This window comes from Euleptes europaea, chromosome 10 (assembly GCF_029931775.1).
Source record: "Euleptes europaea isolate rEulEur1 chromosome 10, rEulEur1.hap1, whole genome shotgun sequence".
NCBI lineage: Eukaryota > Metazoa > Chordata > Lepidosauria > Squamata > Sphaerodactylidae > Euleptes > Euleptes europaea.
This window is the reverse complement of record NC_079321.1, coordinates 37,043,130-37,067,102: the sequence shown is the minus strand read 5'-3', so window position 1 is coordinate 37,067,102 and position 23,973 is coordinate 37,043,130. Positions and strand designations below refer to the sequence as shown.

Genomic DNA, 23,973 nt, shown 5'->3' with positions numbered 1-23,973 from the left:
CAAACACACACAAAGTTAGTGTTGCGTCATACTGCTTTTCATGAGACGCAGGCTGTTACCGCACTTGTATTCCCAGCGATGTATTAAGAGTTTGAAAACATAAAACATACTGTCGAAGGCTTTCACGGTCAGAGTTCATTGGTTCTTGTAGGTTATCCGGGCTGTGTAACCGTGGTCTTGGAATTTTCTTTCCTGACGTTTCGCCAGCAACTGTGGCAGGCATCTTCAGAGTAGTAACACTGTCCTTCAGTGTTACTACTCTGAAGATGCCTGCCACAGTTGCTGGCGAAACGTCAGGAAAGAAAATTCCAAGACCACGGTTACACAGCCCGGATAACCTACAAGAACCAATAAAAAATACTGTTCACACTTTCTATATATTCCCACCGATGTATTAAGAGTTTCAAAACGTTATAAAAAATACTGTTCGCACTTTGGCCCCTTTAGCTGTGAAGACGTCTTCCAACCATTTATAAGACGTGTTATCCAAAAACCCTTTTAAAGCGATGTTTTTTACAACATTTTCAAACTCTTAATACATTGCTGGGAATATAAAGTGCGGTAATGCCCTCACATGAACTGAGATGGAGTTTCTTACAGGTGCAGATTGACAATTTTCAAACCTGTGTATCTTTCAGGATAGGAACGTTCTGAAAATTGGCTGCTGCTTATGCTTGATATCAAATATGGAATTCATTTTACATTGTCTGATGTTTGGGTTCATAAATTATGCAGATAAATGCTTACAAATGTCTGGAATTCAAACATCCATCTAATAACTTTTGTATTTTTCAATAACATTTGTCCTTATGTAATTAATTGATCATACAATTCTTTTTGATGGTGATCATACAAAGATCCATATTAGAAAACTTCAGGCTTGTTCTTTTTATTAGTGGACGCAAATTCTGCAATGCCCAGAAATGCAGTCTATTCCAACTTTTAAAACATATTTTCCTAAGGGATTGTGACATCCAGGTTTTGTCCCCCCCCCCCCCCCCCGTGATGTAGTCTTTTTTGTTTTGCCATGTAATTGAATAGATATCATCTGAACAAACTGTGTAGCTGTTGGATTCTGCTGCAAAAACTGGTTCCAGCAAGCTATATTTCTGCAGCTCAGAGGCTTTGGTGTTAGTTAATATTACTCAGTTCTGGAATTATCTCAACATTTGCAATTAATAATCAGTTATGTCAAGGGTCCTCAGATATTGTCCTTGAAGTGCTCAGACAAATAGTTTGCTAAGTGTGGTGTAATCTGGGGTTAAAACAAAGGAGAAGTGTCTAGCCATGTAACTAGAGTTGTGTGAATTGGCCTTACATTATGGAAATCAAGTGGCACCTGTGTGAAAAAAAAACCTTAACAAATGCACCAACTGTGGGTGTTACCACATTAGGTATTCCCAGTCAAATTCTGGAATACCTTGTATGATTTGTTATGCCAATAAAGGTTTTTGAATTTGAATTTGAATTTAGGTATTCCCAGCGATGTATTAAGAGTTTTGAAATGTTATAAAAAATACTATTCGCACTTTCTATGTATTTCCATGATGTATTAAGAGTTTGAAACTGTTATAAAAAATACTGTTCGCACTTTGTTTGGCCCCTTTAGCTGTGAAGACATCTTCCAACCATTTTTTAGCCGTGGCATCCAAAAACCCTTTTAAAGCAATGTTTTTTTATAACATTTCCAAACTCTTGCTACATCGCTGGGAATACCTAGTGCGGTAACAGCCTGTGTCTCAATTATAATATTGAAGGCTGCTAACTTCATTGTAACCAAAACCCAGGCTGACTCCTTGGTAATGCTTATCTTTTTAGAGGTACCAGAGAAGGGATTGATTATACTCTTTGTGCACTATATGCACCTAATGTTAACCAGATATACTTCCTAACAGAAAGTGTATCTAAGTTGGAAGACTTCACAATGGGACATTTAATTATTGGTGGAGATTTTAACAAAATTAGTAACCTAGATCTGGATAAATCTAATCTTAAACATAGCACAACATCTAGAAAAGCTTGCTCTGTAGATGTGCATAAATTCTGTACAATTTTGCAAGATTTTAATGTAATAGATGCTTGGAGATTTATTAATCTGTCTTTAAAAGAATATTCTCAGGCAGGCATAACTGCCACAGCAGAACTGACATGATTCTGATTTCCCACTCACTACTTTCCTTATTAGGGGCAGCAGAGATAGGTCCCATCACATGGTCAGATCATGCCCTTTCACTAGCAAGATTAAAAACATCATAGAAAGGAGCCAGTTTAGAATGTGGAAATACATTTTTTTTAAATTGTGGCGCCTCCTAACCTGTTTCCTGGGTGCTGAAAACTCGAAAAAAAGCCTTTTAAAGGCTTTTTAGATTTTAAATGGGGTTTTTCGCCCCATAGAGAACAGCAAGGCTGCTCACTGCTGTTCTCGCCACCGGTGTGCCAGGCTGAAAGGGGACAGGGAGCTTCTTTCCCTGGCAAGCCCCGGGAACAACCCATGGAAGTAGCCCAGACGCCAGCGTGGGGGTCCCCAATGCCGGCGCAGCCCCTTCCTGGCCTCCTGAGGACTTTCGTCCGCATAAGTCAAGAATGTGCTGTAAATGCTTCTCTGGGAAACATTTTCATAATCCTTGCAAAAAAAAAGCATGCCAAAATGTTAAATCGATTAAAAAAAAGGTGGAAAAAGCTATGGGTAGATCAATTTTTAAAAAAACAAACCAACCCTGGAATAGATGACTTCACAGGATAATTTTACAAAAGATGTTTGCCAAATTTAATAAAACCTCTTACAAATCTTTTTAATTTCTCTTTGTACACAAGTGTTCTCCCAGCTTCATGGAAGCAGTCTATTAGTGTTGTAATTCCTAAGCAAGATTCACACAAACTAACTCCCAAAGAGTTTAAGATTGACCTGTATGCAGATGACATTACCTTATATCTTACAAATTTAGATGTCTCCCTATTTCATTTACAAAATCTCTTACAAGAGTTTGGTTAAATATCTGGTTTGAGAGTAAAGCATTTTTTTAAAAACTAGCCTAATCCCCATTAATCACAATAAATCCCAGCTGCACTATATTTCTCACCACTTCAGTATTAATTGTCAAGCAACGTATTGTAGGATACTTGGAGTCAAAATATCCCTTGATCATTCTCAGTTCTTAACGTCAAACTACACTCACCTGCTTATCAAACTTGAAAAAGATCTTATACAGTAAGGAAAGATACTTCTCATGGTAAGACAAAATCAATCTTACATTAAAAAAAAATCCCAATATTTTTATTTCTGTTTCAATTGCTTCCAATTTTTATACCTGAAAGAGTAATAAACTAATGGCAAAGAGTTATTGTCAACTTCTTTTGGGGTAATGAAGAAGAGTTGGTTTTGACTTCCGGTGCTGACGCTGGGCTGATTGCCACGTCCTCCCAGGGGCTCCTGGGGAGAATCCAAGTTTGCGTGTAATTTGGGGTGTTTTACCGCACCCCAATCCAGCCCTTGCAAGTGGGCTGAGAAGCAGGAATTCCCTGCAGCCATATATGCGGTTTGATCTCCTGAATACTCCGAGGAAGCTTTATTAAGTCCCCCGGAGTTTGACGTTTGATCCCGTGGGCACAAAGGGATTGAAATCGCCAGCGCGCAACTTCGGCTTTAGAATCTACCCTCCAGCACCTTATAAACATCACAAGGACTACATCAAGATTAAAACCTCACCTCCAGACGCCCAAGTGAGTAGATAAGAATCCTTCGCTTTTCACTGGCGTTATCGAATAACAGGGGGTTGAAGAAAACATTCCTGGTAACCGTTTCCCTCCCTTAATTGAACTGGATGATTTTGCTGCATGAGATCCATCAGACAAAGCAGCAGGAGCCTTATCAAACTGATCAACTTAAACTAAAACAACGAGCTTGAATGATTGACGTAAGATCTGCCAATCCGACGCGTTCTTAAAGGAAGGTGAGGGAGAAACCTTTGAGAATTTGCTTGGGGTAAAAAAGGTCCTCCAGCCACGTTTTACAACAAAGAGGATTTCTTGACCGGAAGACTCTGTGCTTCATTCAATATCCCTCTCTAATGTTCTACAAGCAAATCAACAGGAAGAAGGTCGTAGGACCGGAAATTCGTCTTACTCGTGTTACACCAAAACCATTCCTGAAGGTAACAACCATAGAGAAGAGACGATAGAAGGTCCGCGATGAGGCAACTCCTGGAATACTTCCTGGTTCTGCTGATCTAGAGCATCTGGTAAAACTCGTTGGTATTTTCAACTTTAAAAAGTTATTTTAAGCTTAAATACTCACTTCTTCAACCCGGAAAAGGTATTAAGCTGGTCAATGAAATATTCTCTATCAACTACATGTAATGGACTCCTGCTAGATGACCATCAATTTTTTAACTAAGTTACATATGTAAATGTCTGGAACCTCTCCCTGATCTGGCTAAATTCATAGCCCTGCCCTTATGAAATTAAAGGAAACTTTACAGAATTTAACCATGGAAAAAAAAGTACAGGACATGCTTGCTAAACATTCTGAGGCGACAATTAAACAAGTAAAACAGATATCAACACAGATGGCTCAACTGATTTCAATGATGATGACTCTTGACCAATCATCACAGGTATGTAATCAGAAGTTGGATCTGGTTACAGAAGACATAAAAGTCATGAAAATTCAAATGATGGCCACAAATACAGACATACAAGTAATGGATTCTTCTGTCCAAAAAGTCATGGAAGAATACAAGGATACAAAGAAGAAGACAGAAGTCCAAGAAGGTAAACAGCTGGTGACAAAGAGATCAGACATACAAGAAATGGACTTTTCATCTAAAAAAGTCATGGAAGGACGTGTGGATATAAGGAAGAAGAGAGCAGGTCAAGGAACACAGATTGAAGCCATGATGGAGATGAAGCCCAGAAAGAATTATTTTTGGATACGCACCCTGTCTGAGGAAATGAGAGAGAATAAAGAAATCCTGTTCCCATACCTGACTGACTTATTTCAGTTGCAGAAGGAAGTATTAGACCATGGTTAAAGGACTGGTTTAAATATGATTGCTGGATTGGAAGGCTTTGACAGTGTGGATGGGTGGCATGGCTATTAACGATGTAGTGGAATTAAGATTTAGACATCATTTTGGGATTATGTAAACAAGTCCTCCTTATATAGACTATCAATTGATATAAAAGTATACTGGAATATGTGATTATTACTTTAAGGAAAATGTTGGAATGTACTAAGGATATTGGTTTTTTCTCCTTTTTTTATAAGGGGTGGACTTGTGATATGGATTTGGGATATGATTTACACTGAAATAAGATCGATTAAACAGGAAATATCCCTAAAATATTGGAGAGGATGTTGTTTAGTATGATTAAATTTATGTTATACTGGCTGCAATCTTATGCAGCCAAATGGAAAGGGACAAAGGTTTCAGAATAAAGGGATTAAATCATTTAAATGTTAGAACTGGTGGAGTTGGAGAAACTAGGGAAAAGGGGAGAATTGAAGGAACCATTGTGATAATGTATAAGATCTGGGAAAAATGGAAGGTTACTTTTTATTCTGATCCAGAATGTAAAATTTTATATAACATGAAACTTTAGAATGAGATTAATACTAGGATCAGAATATGTTAACGAAGGATAATAACACTTCATTAAGAGGTAGATGGAGGTGATGGGGAAGTCGATTTATTTTTTATGTTTAATGGTAATCAAGACAACAATTAATGTAATTGAGATTGTGATATTATTTTTACATTGTTGTTAAAATTATGAAGAATTTATAGTTCTAAAAAACCAATAAAATTTATAAAAAATAAAAATAAAGAAGAGTTGGTTTTTATATGCCAACTTTCTCTACCACTCAAGGGAGACCCAAACCGGCTTACAATCACCTTCCCTTCCCCTCCCCACAACAGACATCCTATGAGGTAGATGAGGCTGAGAGAGTGACTTGCCCAAGGTCACCCAACTGGCTTTGTGTGTAGGAGTGGGGAAAAAAATCTAGTTCACCAGATTAGCCTCCGCCAGTCATGTGGAGGAGTGGGGAATCAAACCCTGTTCTCCAGGTCAGACTCCATCGCTCCAAACCACCACTTCAAACCACCGCTCTTAACTCTTAAATATTCTGCTGAGAGCTAAAGGGAGGGAGGCCTTGCTATCCCTTGCCTGAAGACTTCCTGTAAAGCAGCACAACTTTGTGCCATAGTTTATTATGTAAATGGCAACTAACCATGGAGTCCCTTAGAGACTTTGATTAAAACAAACTAACAAAAAATTCTAAACGGTATGTATGGAAAACTAAATCAATGCATAACAGAGACAATATCCAAAATCCTTAATTGACATGTAAAATTAAAATATGGGATAAAAATTGTAAGGTATTCGCTCCTGAGAACTCTATTGCTGCAGCATTTTTTTGGTCAGGAGAATTTTCTACCAGGAAAGCAATCACATATAATCTCAGAATGGCTTCATCATGGTTTTTACAGATACTGTGATCTTCTATCTAAATGTCATTTTTTTGGGAAAAGAAGAGAATTCCTTGGTTCTTTTATTTTCAACTTAGAAATAGGTACGGAACTGCAGGTTTTACTAAAGTCAACAGAAGGGTGGATACTGCATTCGAAAAACTGATGCTTGCCCCTGATTTGGCAGATAAAGGTATTATCTCAAAACTATATGTTAAATGAAACCATTAATAAGAATAGGGTAATGGTCATGAATGCCTGGGAAAGAGGCCTTGGGGTTCTTTTAATTGATAATGACTGGCATGAGGTCTGGACATCATATGCATTCACCTCAGAGGCATTAAATATCCAAATTTTATGCTTCAAAGTTTGGCCAAGATGGTATCTTACCCCACAAAAGTTGCATTATTTCTGCAGAAATATTCCAAATGTATGTTGGAAAAAATGTAAACAGGTGGGATCTTTCTATCATTGTTGGTGGCAATACCCAACCGTCCAAGGGTTTTGGAACAAAGTACTTCCTGTGAGTCACAAGATCTGTAATGTAAAGTTAGAACTAGATTCCAAATGGTTATTCTTGAATCTACCTTATAGAAAGGATATTGATACTCCAAAGTTTAAACTTACTTCAGCTTTATTGGTGATGGCATGTTTGTGTATTTCAGCAAACTGGAAGAAAGATAAACTACCATTTTTAAGACTGTGGAAGCTTAAAACTTGGGATTTTATGGTTATGGAGAAGATCTCTCAAATTAGAATCTGAATCTGTAGGATTAACTATTAATCTCACTTTCTGGATAAGTGGATGCCTTTTATTTCTTATTTGGAGGGAATGAAATATCATAAAGCTTGGGAAATCCCCTCCACATACAGGTTTCTTTTTCATAATTGTTCAATTTATAGTCCCCAAAACAGTGTATTTTACTAGATTGGCCTAATGGGCATGGGAATTGGCATTATATCCAAAGTCTCCCCTTTTTTGTATGTGTTTTATTCAATAAAATAATATTTTTTTAAAAAATGTGCACCAATCATCATCAAATATTTTAGAATTTTGAAGAGAATCAAAATGGCAACACCTTGCATTTTAGAACTTTAGCTCAGGCATCTTTATCTGGTGATTCCTTACAAGAAGAAGAGCTTTGATGCATATTCTTCAGTCTCTCATCCATAGGGCTTCCTCATTGATTGAAGTAGAAGGAAAATGTTTTGACTCTATAAACTAAATTGTGTGGAGAAACTAAATGTTTTGTAGGCAATACAGTTTAAGCAGGGTTTTTTGGCTGTTTCAAGGTTTCTTAATGTGAATAAAATCCTCCAAGGGGATTAAAATACAACTATGCAGGATGTGCTTCCTTTCATGCCTATACACATCCATTTCCTAGATTTACAACAAATTTGCAAACACAACTATATAAAACGGTCTTCCTTGACGCACCATAAATAAGTTATCCTTATTTCATGAATCATAATCATGAGAGCGAGAGAACATGCCTTCCTTGCCGTGACATCTTAAGTTTCAATGAATAATTATTAATATCAAAAAACAACCTGATAGATAAATGCATTTCTCCCTCCTCCTGTTTGTTTGTTTTAAGATTCAAAACTTGGAGACAAATTAGTCCTCTTTGACAAAGCCTTTTATTGGTTTGTGGTACCACAACAAGGTGATGATTCCAACTAGGTACATCACTGTCTTAAGGATGTTTTAACCAACATGTCCAAGGAGTAGACCATCCCCCCACCATGTGGTTATGCCTTTCAGATGTTTTTTCCAGGTGTATAGAACCTCCAGAAATGTGGACATCCAGGTATGCTTAAATGCTACCTGTGTGAATGGGATATATTTGTCTCCTTCCCCCTCCCCCCAAAATCCAGGATTCGGGGTTGCATTGGCTAGTTTATTTCCCAGGATTTCAGAAATGGAAATGTTTATAAATGCCTGTAGGGAAGGTTGTCATGTGATATTGATGGCAAGTGTTTGCTTGCTAAAACTGATATAGAAACTGTGAACAAAAAACCCCAGTTACCAGGTGTAAAGTCTGATAACGCTGCACCTCACCCTTAAGGTAAGCAGAAAAAGCAAAAGGATAATCTACATTTGCTTAAAAGTGGAAATGCCTCTGGGCAGACTGCTGTATCTCTGGAAATTTCACTAACAAAGCTGCTTAATACAAACATTATATTTTAACTGCTACTTCCTTTTGTAGTTGGTTACCTTTGACTAATCTTGTTATTTCTGTACCCAGACTACATTTCTGCAGCCTTTGAGGAGCTGAACTTGCTTGCTTACCCTATTTGGTGATATACTATAGCAGTTTTGCCAAACTATGGGCAAGAAGGTATTCAAAAGTGGGGGGGGGGCATTTGGAGTGTATTTCGGATTTCTAATTGCTATATTATTGTCCAAACATTAATAGCAGCTATCGTTTGCTGTTTTCTTATGTCACGCCCCGGGCTCGGAAGCGCGGAGCCGAGGGGGGGGGCTTGGGTGTCTACTCGGGGTTGCGGTGTTTCTTTGGCCTCAGACCACTCATCCGGGGAATCTGAGTTTTCCTCCCCCTTTGAGTCTGCCAGGATTTTGGGCTACAGCTCTCTAGCCCGTCCTAGCCAGCCATCCTCCTCGGCCTCCACACCACAACCCCCTTTTAAGCCCGTCCTCCCCTCTTAGCCCCGCCCTCCCGAGACCATATAGGCTGGGCTTTTCCTCTCCTTCCGGGATCCGCCTGTTGGAGGGGTTTGCCTGGTAACGCCCGTCGGCCTCTCTGAGCGGTCCTCGGCCTGCAGGGGGAAGAGGGGGGCCGTTTGAAGAGCCGGCCTGTCGAGCCGGCTCTTGGGTCTTAAGGCCCTCGTCGTTTTCCTGCCCGGCCTCTCCTCCCGGCTTCTTCCTCCCCCTCCCTCGCTCTCCACTCCCCCTCTCTGCCCTGCCCCCGTTCTGCCGGGCTCTTGGGGCTCCCGTCCCTCCTGGGCCCCAGGTAAGCTGGTTCGGGGCTGGGGGGAGGCGCCAAGATGGGGCCGAGTTTGCACCGTCCCGCGGCTCCCCCGGCTTCCCCACGAGCGGTGGGGTGGGGGTCGAGCCTGCGCCGTCTCGCGGCTCCCCCGGCTTCCCCGCGAGCGGCGGGGTGGGGGCCGAGCCCGCGCCGGCCCGCGGCTCCCCCGGCTTCCCCGCGAGCGGCGGGGTGGGGGCCGAGTCCGCGCCGGCCCGCGGCTCCCCCGGCCTCCCGGCGAGCGGCGGGGTGGGGGCCGAGTCCGCGCCGCCCGGGGACGGGCTGGGCGCAGGACATCTTATTTAACCAATTAAGCATGAATGGAACGAAAAGGTAGACTATTTTGAAATGTATTTGTAGATAATGAAACTGTTCTCTTGATGTAAATTATTCATGTGGTTGATGGCTGGCATTTTCTTATCAGCTTTGAAAAGAAAGACTTGAACTTTGAGGGAAAGGTTTTTTTAATTTTCTTTCTTTTTAAAGGTATGAAGCAATTTTATAAAGGATCTAGAGGGAACTACAAGGAGACCCTGGGAAGTGGGGAAATGGCCTTGAAGAGATAGCCTTAACCTAGGGAAACCCCAAAAGTAGGGTTGCCAATCCCCAGGTCTCCTGCTATTACAACTGATCTCCAGCCAATAGAGATCAGTTCACCTGGAGAAAATGGCCGCTTTGGCAATTGGACTCTATGGCATTGAAGTCCCTCCCCTCCCCAAACCCTGCCCTTTTTAGGCTCCACCACAAAAACCTCCGACCGGTGGCAACCCTACCCAAAAGTCAGACAGCCTCAAGCTGTTAAAGGAGTGGGATCACATCCCCTAGAGCAGTGGTTCCCAGAGTGGGCAGTACCACCCTCTGGGGGGCAGTGGGATTACCTAGGGGGCACTAAGAGGCAAGGGGGCAGCAGGGGGACACTACAGGTTGGCCCCATCAACTGTGTTGTTGGTTAGGTTAGAGGGCACTGGGGTTGAATTTGTAGAACCAAGGGGGCGGTGGCCCGAAAAGTTTGGGAACCACTGCCCTAGAGTCACTAACAGCATCTATAAAAAAACAGGGCTCTGCCAGTTCTTCTGCTTTCTATTTGTTGTTGTTTCTGCTATCAAGTCACAACTGACTTATGGCAACCCTGTAGGGTTTTCAAGGCAAGAGATGTTCAGAGGTAGTTTGTCATTACCTGCCTCTGCATGGGCTGAGAGAGTTCTGACAGCCGCAACTGGCTCAAGGTCACCCAGCAGGCTTCATGTGGAGGAGTTGTAAATTGAACCTGGTTCTCCAGATTACAGTCCGCTGCTCTTAACCACTATACCACACTATTTATTAGGTACTAGCGGTACCCGGCCAGGTGTTGCTGTGGCCCAGTCTGGTGAAATGGAAAAGAAAGAAAAGAGAAAGTGCACGTTTCTAATATGTTTAATTTCACAATGCTTGTGGGTATACAATATTTTTTGTTGTTCCATTGTCTGTGCAGATATAGAGATTGTGTGGTTTGCCGACTCTAGAACACACAACATATAATTGTCCATGTGAGAAGCACTCTGTGTCTAGATCTAAACCGCACAATTCTAAAGATTGGCTCTGAGCTTTGTTGATGGTGATTGCAACTCCAATCAAATTGGGAATTGCAATCTCTTAAACTGAAATGGCATATCCGTTGGAATCACAGGAATGCGAGGAATGAAGACATCTTCACCTTTGAAAGGCCCTGTCAAGATTGTTGCTTCTACAACGTAGCTCATGAATTTTTTTACTGCAAGCTGCGTGTCGTTGCAAAGCTTTGGCTGGTTGATATCTCGCAACATGATAATTGGTACACCGATTTTCAATTGCAGTACGTGCGGTGGAGTCCCTGGCAGATTGAGTGAATTCAAAAATTCTGTTGGATAATTAACCACTTCATCTGCTTCCACAAGAGTGTCGACGGACTTGTATGTGACTGCCTCGCTTTGAATGTGAGACTGAATAATATTGTTAAGTTCGTAGACGTCTTTGTTCTTGGCCGCAAGAATAGCTCGTTCACTCAGCCAATCGTGATTCTTCTAATTGGTTTGAATATTGGGAAATACTTTTTCAACCAATTCTTGTTTTGACGTCACTAAATTGCTGAAGTTATGAGGCAATGAAATTCATCCTGAGGTCAGATCAACCGGTACCTTTCCGTTCCAATTTCCAGCAATTGATGTGAGAATATCTCAGCTGATCGAGCGTTTTGCAGCTGGACACGCATATTTGTAGTTAATTTTAACGTCTTTAAGTGTCACCACAAAGTAGAGTATTTCAGGCAAGCATTTATTTCATCCGCTGGTGTCGATCAAGGAATTACAGGTAATGTTTGCCCGAAATCTCCTGCAAGCAATATTAATGCGTTCCCAAATGGTCTGATGTTTCCACGCAAATGTTGCAATGATAGATCAAGAGCCTTGAGTGATTTCTTGTGCGCCATTGTGCATTCATCCCAAATAATAAGTTTGCATTTCTGCAGTACTTTTCCCATGCCGGATGCTTTGGAAATGTTGCACGTGGGAGTTTCAATTAATTGCATGTTCAATGGCAATTTCAAAGCGGAATGATTCGTTCTTCCACCTGGTAGCAATGTCGCAGCTATTCCGGACGACACAAGAGCTAAGGCTATGTCATTTTGGGATCGCATTGCTGCCAGAATCAGTCTAATTAGGAACGTTTTACCAGTTCCTCCTGGTGCATCTAAGAAGATAGCGTGTGTTGCTTTTACGTCCAACAGATGGCAATGTTTTTCAAGAAAAGCATGTTTTTACCTGTCACAGGTGTGACATCTATATAATGTAGGTATATAAAAACACGCGCATATTCGAATGCAACGTTGTGTCAAAATTTCAAAGCAATCGGTGAAGAACTTTCGGAGATTTAAGATTTTGAACAAACGGACATTTACATTTTTATTTATATAGATTAGGTATTACCAAGTCACAGCCCTCTATTTCCGCATAGGGCAAACTTCCCATATTATCCTCAGTATTCATACAAGCAAGGAAATGAGCCTAATAGTCACATCACTGTGCAGAAGAGCTAGCATTTTATTTATTTACTTCATTTATATCCCATTTTTCTTAACCGTGGGGACCCAAAGCACTTTATATCATTCTCCTGTCCTCCACTTTATCCTAAACAAACAAACAAACAAACAAACCTCTGAGGCAAGTCAGGCTGTGAGTTTGTGACTGGCACCAGTTTACACAGCAAACTTCCAGGGCACAGTCGGTATCCAGACTTGGGTCAAGATCCTAGTCCAACACTCTAAACACAACACCACATTGGCTCCAACATGTAGGCTGTTTTCCTTCTGTTCTTTAAGAAAGCACTATGCTCAGATTGATGCTCTCTGTAAGCAAGCACAGTGGCCCTATCCAATTACAGAGGGCACTGTACCAACGTACCTCCTCCCCTAATTCATTGGATTGCCAACATCCAGGTAGTAGTTGGAGATCTCCTGCTATTACAACTGATTTCCTGCTGATAGAGATAATTTCCCCTTGAGAAAATGGCTGCTTTGGCCATTGGATTCTATGGCATTGAAGTCCCTCCCCTCCCCAAACCTTTCCCTCCTTAGGCTACACTCCAAAAACCTCCCAGCCAGCGTGGTTAACAGCGGTGGTTTGGAGTGGTGGACTCTAATCTGGAGAACCTGGTTTGATTCCCCACTCCTCCACATGAAGCCAGCTGGGTGACCTTGGGCTAGTCACAACTCTGTTAGAGCTCTCTCAGCCCCACCTACCTCACTGTGGAGGGGAAGGGGAGGTGATTGTAAGCTGGTCTGATTCTTTGGTAGACAAAGTAGACATATAAAAACCAACTCTTCTTCTTCTCCTGCCAGTGGCAAAGAGGGACCTGGCGACCTTACTAATTCAGCAGAGGTAGCCTGAATTTTTCTCTTAACTGCGAAAATGGAAGAGAATACCACAATAACAAGAATCTTGTTCTTACTCAAACTCAAGTTCTTGCTATTGAGTGAGGGGATTGTGCATTATCTGTGTGTCCTCATAACTGAGAGCTCGTGTAGGATTATCTTTGATGGAGATAGGAAAAGAGCTAGGAAGCAGTTGCTCGTTTTAGTGCAGGTACTGAAATAAAACTGCTACAATGTTGGACTCAAAAATCTAACATTATGCGCCGATTGTACATTTAACAGAATGTAAAAATGAATACTCATCATATGTGTATATGCATTTTTTTAATTCCATAAAAACAAAATGCTTCCTACCTATAATGGCTAGTAATCCTTCCACATACTGTAAATGAAAAAAAATTAAGAAGAAAGAAATAGATGCAGTAGAATTTCAGTCAATAAAACCCTTTTGAGATATTGAATTCTGAAACCACTGCACCTGTTGATAAAATATATTTCTACAAATCATGTTTTGTACAATTTGCCACAGCTATTTAAGTAGCAGTAGGAGGTAAATTAGAGTAGATTTTCTTTGTGCTGTGCTGTGAAATGCAGAACTATTTTTAGATACAAAGCTAAATAATTTTTTTTGCTCACAGCAGCTCACGTTTGCTTGAAACATTTGCAGATAAATTCATGTTCTACCAAGCAATGAGATTTTTTATATTTAGCTTTGTCAATTTCTCCCATTTTAATAAGAATAATCAGAAAGCAATTTCAACTAATCTTTAACAACATTATTAGTTTTTTAACTCTGTTGCCTAATTTAAAAAAAATCAGTATGAGAATATCTGTTTAACTATAGTATGTGATAATATATTCACTGTGAAGGAGGACTGGAGAAATTTCAAAATATTGCTAAAGAGTCAGGCTACCTGTTTACATATTCTGTAATCTATGAAATAATTCCATACATCCAAAATGGTAGACCCAGAAAGAATTGTTTTGATAAAGTAGTACCTTCAGTACAATTCTTGCAGTTAGTGTATGCTAATAAATTGGTGGAGGGTGTTGATGATTGGGAGGGATTTAAAGTGTTGGGTTTGAATCATAAAAAATCCATTGTATCTTCTGGACAATATTTCAAATAGTTAATTGCCTTTATAATTAGAACAATTTTATTTATTTGACCACCATAGTTATTCTGAAGCAAAAAATTCTGAAGCAAAATAATAGTCACCCAAAAGCTACATCTAAACTATCCAAGTGAGGAATCCTCAAGGATTTATGGGGTAGCTTAACCTTATAGATGTCCCCATGTACCAGCTCCCGCTCTGCTGTATGGAGCAGTGGGAAATAAAAACAGGGGAGGGGGCCTAGAAATTTCCAGATTGAGGGACGTCCTAGATAGTTACTGATGCTGTGACATAACTTCTGCCCACTCAGCTGGAAGTGACCTCACAGCATTCATGCCAAAGCCACCCCTAATTACTCTTGGGGACTACGAGACAAGGACTGGGAACCCTATGTGGGGGCATCTCATTTCCCCCTGTATACCCTCCCCCATTGTTTCATCTTTTCCTTCCCTGGCAGCTTGTGTAGCCTGTCTCCTTTTCCTGCTTCCTTCTCTTCTTCCCACCTACTAGCCAACCTACCTTTATCTGCTCCCTGTCTTCAGCTTTCCCGCCTTTTGCAGCCTCTCCTCAGGAACAGTTTGGCCAATTTGTGCACTGGCTGCTGTTGCTAGGCTGGACCCAGGTGTATGGTGGCTGCTGTCAGGGCCAGGCCAGGCCCAGTTGCATGTGGCCTCCTGTTTATCCAGGCTGCGCCTAATTTTGTGGTGGCTGCCACTGCCTGTCCAGACCCAATTACACAGTGGTTGGACTGGGCCAAGTGGTGAGGGTAGGGAGTCTTCAGTGGTCATCACTAGGCATTTCAGGTCCTCAACAAGTCCTCCTCTATCAGGGGACATGACTAGGGAGAGGAACAGAACCCTTTCCAAAGCTGGTCTTCATGTCCTCCTATGGCTTTGCATTACAGAAACCAAAGGCTTGGACGTCTCAGCAAATTGGTTGTGGTTTCCTAGCAACCTCAAAACTGGCCACTGAGAGATCAATGTGCATTCTTCTTCTTTTTTCAAACTATAGCCTTGTTTCGATTATTTTGGGAAGTTTTAATCCCCTGATGTATTTTTTTTCTTTTTAGATTTCATATTTTTTTCTTCAAACTTGGGAGTTCACTGAAATCCCCTTATCTGTCCCTGGTTCCATTTTGCAACTCTATTGATCCACTCTCTATGACCTAGTTTAGAATTAGATATTTGTTATAGTCTGTGCAGAAAGTGATCTCCAAACTTTCTTTATGAAAAAGCAACTACAGTGTCCTCTTTCTATTAAGAAAAGATGGAGACAGAAAGAAGAAAATATAAATACTGTACAACAATTAAAGAAATAAGGAAAATTCTTAAAATAACATAGATTCCAGTTCTGTAATAATTGAAATACTATAGAGAGAGTGTGTTTTGTGTGTGTGTGTGTGTGTGTGTGTGTGTGTGTGTGTGTGTATAAAACACTGGTTTATTTTCGTCAGAATTTTTCAACATAATTTTCAAACAAATTAATAATAGGCAAAAGAAATACAGAAGAAATGGCACATAAAAATAATAAGTGACATATTATGTGGTAGATTTTGTTCAGTCTTAAGCTTTTGAATGGGGAAGGACAGAATGTTGTAAGCCACTTGGAACTCCCATTAGGGGGGCAATGGTATATAAAGAACTGTGTGTGTGAATACCCTCCCCCCACAATTTTATATAGGTGGTAAATATTATAGTAATACATAGCCAGTCTCTCCTTTTTTCACTTCTCTCATTTGACAAATTTTCAGTTAAGTATAATTATATTAGAGAGGCAGCATGGTGTAGAGATTAAAGTGTGAGATTAGATCTGGGAAACCCAGGTTCAAATCCCAACTCGCGCCATGGAAACTTGCTTGGTGACCTTGGGCCAGTCACACACTCTCAGAGCCCATTCCTGAAGAGATGGACCAAAACTCCTTAGGAGTCAGCATGACCCTGTGCCAGCATAGGTGCCACCTTAACATAGAATAAGGTGGCATCTATGCTTGTAAGGGGGCAAATTGCGGGTGTTCAGGAGCTGTGGAGCTCTGCCCACCCCTGCTGCCAGCGCAGCCACACCAGCAGGGATTTCCCAGAAGGGAAGCCTGCACCAGCGTGGGGGGCATTCCTGGGGCATCCCAAAGAGTAGAGCTAACGTTAATCAGCTTTCTGACCCCTTTCGCCCCAGGACCCCCCCCCCCCCAAGCAGCGCCTTTGTTGGTGGCATAGCCCCACTGCTTTCTATAGGGGCACTTCCTCCCTTTTCATTTTTAAAAGTACTTTTATTTTCCTTGCAGCTGCCTTACTGCCCCCCCTTCAGGAATGGGCTGCCCGCCTTGACTCTGGCTCGTATTTGGATGGGAGACCTCTAAGGAATACCAGGGTCGTGATGTGGAAACAAGCAATGGCAAACCATCTCTTTTAGTATATTGCCTTGAAAACCCTACAGGGTTGCCATACGTCGGCTGTGTCTTGACAGCCACCAAATAAATAAATAAATAAAAATAAAAATTGGCATTCGTACTGTTTGAAAGTCTGAATTAGGGACCAGAAATTAGGGACTAAAAATCACCAAATTGGCTATATTTATATTTGGGGATTCTATTCTCCCCTCTGCAGGAGTCCCCAAACTCTTTGAGCCTGTGGATACCTATGGAGTTTTGAGAGGGGGTAGAGAGTACTACCCCAAAATGGCTGCAGAACCAAATGGAATATCTCCCTTCTCGCACCTGGAAAGAAGGAAAACCTCAAGGGGGCATTGAACCACACTGACCAAAGAAAGCCTAGGTGCTTACCAGTTCTTCTGTTCTTCCACTGTGAAAGTCTCTTTAATTAGAATTAGGGCAGCCAGTAATCAACCCTGTCTTCAGTATCTGCACCCACTTTCTGAACAGCTTAATGGGTGCCATTGGAAATATTGGTAGGTGCCATGGCACCCATAGATACCATGTTGGGGAACCCTGCCGTTATGTATACATATTATTGATATTTCATTCAAGCTTTTTTTTTTGAAAATCCTCTTACCTAGCATAAGTAACACCCTTTTACCTAGCAAATACTCTTATGCTGGAGCTCTGGTGCATGCATGCTCATCTTAGAACAAAGATATGCATTCATTTTAGAACAAATGGGGCAACCCCTGTCCGTCTAACTTTCTACATAAACTCTAAAGCACATAGGTTCATCTGAATGGCTTCTATGTAGTCCCACATTGGGACTGTGCAGGCGCAGGCCAGCCACGGAAAAGAATTGTCAGCTTCCAGCAAATTCCAGAAGAGTGCTCCCCCTCCCCTCGGGGCATGCAATCTCCCCGCCCCGAGTCACATGACCCAAGGAGGAGGGAGCACTCTTCCCTCCAGTTCTCTTTCTGCCGCCACGGAGAGAGAACGTGCTTAGCTTCGTTCCAGCAATGGTTATGGAGTCTAAGAAGATTGCTCCATTCAAGAAGTGCTCCTCTTGTGGGGCAAAGGTTGCCAAATCTGATCCTCACAAGGAGTGCTTACTCTGCTTGGGAGAAGGACATGTTTCCTCCTTGTGCAAGAGCTGTGGGAAACTCACGGCCAAAGCTCTGAGGGAACGCTCGTCCCGCCTTATCTCCCACCTCTGCAAGGTGTCCCTTCGTCCTCAGGAGGATTCCTCTGACCGTCATCCCGGTAAGGCATCCTCTTCCGAAGGGGCCCCTGTCGCCAAATCTACTGGGGTCTCTGCTTCAGAGAAACCACCCTCGGTAGTCCTTCGCCCGGCGAGGTTTATAGCCCCGGGCTCCCAAGATGGCTGCGGCCACGGCTCGTCAAAGCGTGCTTCCCGCTTGAGGTCTCCTAGGCGTCGTCCTCCCTCTCGGCCTCCAAAGTCCCCGTCGGATCCTTCAAGGAAGGGTCGGCGCCGTTCGGCCTCGAAGTCGCCGAAGTCTTCTTGGCGCCGTCTGTCGTTGACGCCATCACGACTCCATCCTCAGCTCGCTGTGGCATTGCATTCTGCTGAGCCCGTCATTACTGTAGAGGATTCCCCTCCTCATCCCCTGGCAACCCCCTCGGCTCCAGACCCGAGCAGGGCCCAGGAGGTACCGGCGGAATTTAAGGAGCACCTCCTTCATCTTTACAAGGATGTGCCACAAGTATCCCTCGACAGAGGCTCTGCCCCGGAGCAGCAAGAGTCCCATGCTGGCGCCACTCAACTGTGCTCCGAAGGTGAGGTTCGGGAGCCACCGACGCCTTCTGGCCGGAGTCGTTCCAGGAGCCGGGACCATTCAGGTCACCGCAGTGGATCGGGCAGTCGGAGTCGTTCCCGTCGGAGTCGTTCCTGTCGGAGTCGTTCGACTCGTCAAAGCCGTTCCCCTCGTCAGAGCCGCTCTCCGCGTCAGAGTCGTTCGATTCGTCGAAGCCGTTCCCTTCGTCGGAGCCGCTTTCCACGTCAGAGTCGTGCGGTTGTCGAAGCCGTTCTTCCCGTCGGAGCCGCTCTCCACGTCGGAGTCGTTCGATCCGTCAAAGCCGCTCGACTCGTCGGAGCCATTCTCCTCGTCGGGACCGTTCTCGTCATCGGAGTCGTTCTCCTCGTCGGAGCCGCTCCCCGGGGAACCGTTCTAGCCGTCGGTGCCGTTTCAACCGTCGGAGTCGTTCCAGTCGGAGCTGTTCCATCGGTCGGAGCCGTTCCCCCCGTCGGAGCCGTTCGAGTCCTCGGGGTGCCTCAAACAGGGCCAGTCGCCGTAGCTCGAGCCGCCGTGGTAGTTCCATGTGCCGGAGCCGATCTGATCATCGAAGTCGCCATGCTCACCGGGACCGGTCTGCTGACCGTAGTGGGACTGGCCGTCGGAGTCGTTCGGGTCATCGAGGTCGTTCCTCCCGGACTGACGATCCTGAACGCTTTGCCCGGTCACATCGTCACCGGTATACAACACCTTCGTTCGATTCGAGGTCGCCATTACTCCATCGCGGTCGCTCCCAGTCACGACCCCGTTTGTCTTCAAGACAACATTTGTCGGGGTCCCCTGTTTCCCTCATGGCCGATTATGATTCGGTTTATGACCCTGATTATGATCCCTCACTTTCCCGCAATTATGATGATGACACCCGTACGTCCCTGCCCTCGCCTGATGATTCAGTAGGGGATCCCAAACCCTTATCCCCAGCGGGGGATGTCCGCCTATATGCGGAACAGTTGATACGTATGGCTAAGGCCCTTAAAATTGATGTCAAACCCGAGGAATCGGGTCCTATTGATGACGTCATGGATATCTTGCATAACCCCGATGTGGGCCCTGCAGTATTCCCTATCCTTAAGAGTCTCTTGGAGATTCTTCATGCTAACTGGGCTAAACCAGCGTCAGTCTCTTCCTCCACAAAACGCATTGAAAATTTGTACAAGATACGGAAGGAAGGCGAGGAATTCCTATACCAACACCTCCCCCAACTCTATCATTGCCGAGGCTCTTCCTGGGAAGTTTAGGTCTGAGTCCCATACCTCCCCAAGAGACCCTGAGGGTCGTAAGTTAGACACTCTGGCAAGGAAGGTCTATTCTTCCACGGCGGTTAGTGTCCGCATCTCCAATTTTATGGCCATGATGGCGAGGTACCAATTTGCCCTTTGGGACCGCATTTCCCCCCAAGTTTCCCTTGTCCCTGAAGACCAACGTCCATCGGTCCTTGCAGTGCAAGCAGAGGGAATGTCTCTGGCGAGACAACAGTTAGCTGCTGCCAGACATGTGACGGATTCATCGAGCAAGGCCATTGCCTCTGCTATAGTTATTCGGAGACATGCCTGGCTGCGCCATTCGGCGCTTCCCCTAGATACCAAGGCTCACATAGAGGATCTCCCTTTCGAGGGCACTGTTCTCTTTAGTAATCAAACTGACACCTTCTTAGATCGCCTTAAGAAGAATAAGATGAACGCCAAGTCCCTTGGTATTACTCGTCAGATCTCTGATAACAGGAGGCGTTACTTCGGCCGCTCGACTGCACAATCTTCCCGCCCATTTAGGTTCCAGGCCCCTCCTCATCAACCCCCCTTCCGTCCATCTTTCCCTCGTCCGCAACAGGACAGGAAATTCTCCAATAAGAATAAATCACGCAGGGGTCAGAGGGGATCTCCTGGTTCTTTCCCTAGGGCAAAACAAGCATGACTAATTGAACATGTTGATTTTCGTGACCGGTTGTCACTGTTTTTCTCTCAGTGGTCGTTTATCACTACCAACGTTTGGGTTCTTAAAATAATAAAATATGGTTATTTCATCGAATTTGATTCTCTTCCTCCTTTTAGGCCGGTTGCCCATTCTGTCTCTCATGACTCTGAGCCCCTTTCTGCAGAAGTCACCGCCTTACTGTCTAAAGGTGCAATCTCCGAGGTGCTTCCTTCAGACCAGAATTATGGCTTCTACTCCCGCTTTTTCTTAGTGGACAAGAAAGGCGGAGGAAAGCGCCCTATTCTGGATTTACAGGATCTAAACCTGTTTGTCAAGACTAGGAAGTTTCGTATGCTCACTCTACCTGAGGTGCTCCCCTTCCTTGATGCCCACATGTGGTTTGCAGTACTGGACCTTCATGACGCGTATTTTCATATTGCAATTCACGATCAGTGCCGTTGTTATTTACGTTTCTGGTGTAATAACAGGTGCTACCAGTATAATGTCTTGCCTTTTGGCCTGTCCACTGCCCCTAGGACTTTCACTAAGTGCCTTGCCGTAGTGGTCGCGCACCTTGCCCTTAAGGAATGCGTTATATTTCCTTACCCTGATGACTGGTTGGTGGTGGCCCACTCAGAATCAGAGTTATCCTCAAGTATGGATCTGATCCTCGCAACACTTCACAGTCTAGGCCTTCTAGTCAATTTTGAGAAGTCTCATTTAACCCCTGCACGGGCCCAGACATTTATTGGGGCACGTTTGGATGCCTCTTTGGCCCGGGCTTTTCTTCCTCCACCTAGAGCCCATGCCATCAGAAAACTGGTTAACAGTTTTGTCCGCTGTAGGTTCCAGTCAGCACATCGAATTCAAAAGTTACTGGGCCTTATGGCCTCCACCACAGCGGTGGTGGAGTTTGCTAGGCTTAGAATGCGGCCACTGCAAAACTGGTTTGTTAGAGCCTTTACAATTAATGTGGACCCACAGTTTAAACGTTTGTCCATCCCTAGATATGTTTTATCTTCTCTACTGTGGTGGACATTGGATGTCAATGTCCTGTCAGGGGTTCCCTTCCGTAGATGCTCTCCGGATAGATTTCTGTTCACTGACGCTTCCCTGGTGGGTTGGGGGGCTCATTGTGACCATCTTACAGCGCAAGGCAGATGGTCTCCTTCGGAATCTTTATTGCATATTAATTTGCTTGAGCTTCGTGCCATCCGTCTTGCTCTGTCTTCGTTTGCAGGGTACCTGATGGGTCGGCGCGTTTAAATTGCCACAGACAGCTCCACCGCCCTGTTTTACCTAAACAAGCAGGGCGGCACAAGGTCCGTTTCGCTCTGCAAAGAAGCCAGCGACATCTGGGAATGGGCCATACATTACAACACCTCTCTCTTAGCAATTCACATTGCGGGCAAGAGCAATACACTAGCCGATGCCCTCAGCCGCTGTCCAAACCTTTCTCACGAAATCACACTGAGAAACGCATGTCTGGAACATGTTTTTCGTCACTGGGGTCGCCCTCTAGTAGACCTTTTTGCCACACAATCCAATGCGGTATGCCCCAGATTTTACTCCAGGGCGGGGGTCAGCCCAGGCTCTCTGGGAGGCGCCTTCCAAAATCCCTGGAAGGAGACCCTGTTCTATCTGTTTCCCCCATTCCCTCTACTTCAGAGGGTTATTGCCAAGGTGATCCAGGACAACACAGATGCCATCCTTGTCACTCCCTACTGGCCCAGGAGATCATGGTTCGCAGTGCTCAAGTCACTTGCACGCGGACAGTGTCTACTTCTCCCGAGAGACCCCTCTCACCACCCTCCCAATCTACAACTGGCGGCTTGGAGGGTCCCTCCTCAAGCCTATGGTCTGACAGAGTAGCCCAAGTGCTTCTCCATTCCCTCAAAGCTTCCACACGTCGTTCTTACGACAATAAGTGGAGACGTTTCTCTGACTGATCATCGGATAAGGGCATCTCTCCTGTTACCTGCCCCTTGTCTAGTATTTTTGATTACCTACTGTTCCTTAAGGATGAGGGCTTATCTAACTCTTCTATTAAGGTTCACTTGGCCGCTATATCGGCTTTTCACCCAGAGGTGGACTCCTTCTCGGTATTCTCTCACCCCCTCTCCAAAAAGTTTTTGAAGGGCCTAAACAATTTATATCCGCCCACTGCCCCACCAGTCCCTCAGTGGAGCCTGTCTCTAGTGCTCTCTTGTCTCATGACTTCCCCATTTGAACCCCTGGCCACCTGCAATTTGGCCTTGCTTTCCTTTAAGACCGCATTTCTGGTCGCAATAACCTCAGCTAGGAGGGTGAGTGATTTGTCGGCCCTTTCCCACTCCCCTCCATACACTGTCTTCCACCCTAATAGGGTGGTCCTTAGAACTAGATTGTCATTCCTACCCAAGGTAGTGTCTGCTTTTCACCTTTCACAGGACATTGTCCTACCTGTTTTTTTCCCTAACCCGTCTTCAGACGCCGACAAAGCCCTTCATTCGCTCGATGTAAGGAGGGCTCTCCTGTTCTATATTAACCGTACCCAATCCTTTAGGGCTGCAGACAACCTTTTTGTCTGTTTTGGGGGGAAACACAAAGGACAGCGGGCCTCTCAAACCATCTCTAGATGGATTACATGTGCTATTAAATTAGCCTATGACCTTGCTCACCAGGATTGCCCTCCCATGATCAAGGCACATTCTACCAGGGCGTATGCGGCTTCTATCGCCTTCTCGTCAAGAGTAGATATCCGGGACATCTGCAAAGCTGCCACTTGGTCCACTCCATTGACGTTCATGAAACACTACGCTGTGGATGTGGATTCAGCAAGAGATGCAGCTGTGGGACGTGCAGTGTTGCAGTCCTTATTCCGGTGATGTCCCACACCCACCGTCCTGGTAAGCGAGCTCGCTACTCTCCCAATGTGGGACTGCATAGAAGCCATTCAGATGAAAAACAGTTTCACTTACCTGTAACTGTTGTTCATCTGATGGATCTTCTATGCAGTAACACATTCCCTCCCTCCTTCCCCGCTGTGGGACCTTTTCTGCTGGTATGGTGGATGGTTCCGTGGCGGCAGCTTGGAGAACTGGAGGGAAGAGTGCTCCCTCCTCCTTGGGTCATGTGACTCGGGGCGGGGAAATTGCATGCCCCGAGGGGAGGGGGAGCACTCTTCTGGAATTTGCTGGAAGCTGACAATTCTTTTCCGTGGCTGGCCTGCACCTGCGCAGTCCCAATGTGTTACTGCATAGAAGATCCATCAGATGAACAACAGGTAAGTGAAACTCTGTTTTTATTTGCTATATAACAAAAGGCTGGTTTAATACAGTCCAAAGAGGCATACACTTTTCACATATTTTCAACCTATTTAACTGATTGTCACCAAAGCAATTTATTTTTAGCCTGCTGGCCACTAGGTATAATGCTAATTT

General features: G+C 44.1%; 1 protein-coding gene across 1 annotated transcript in view; it reads left to right on the top strand.

The window, feature by feature from the left end:
* Window positions 1-23,973, top strand: part of CSMD1 (CUB and Sushi multiple domains 1) — a 439,588-nt gene that overhangs the window by 84,152 nt on the left and 331,463 nt on the right. The window lies entirely within an intron of this gene.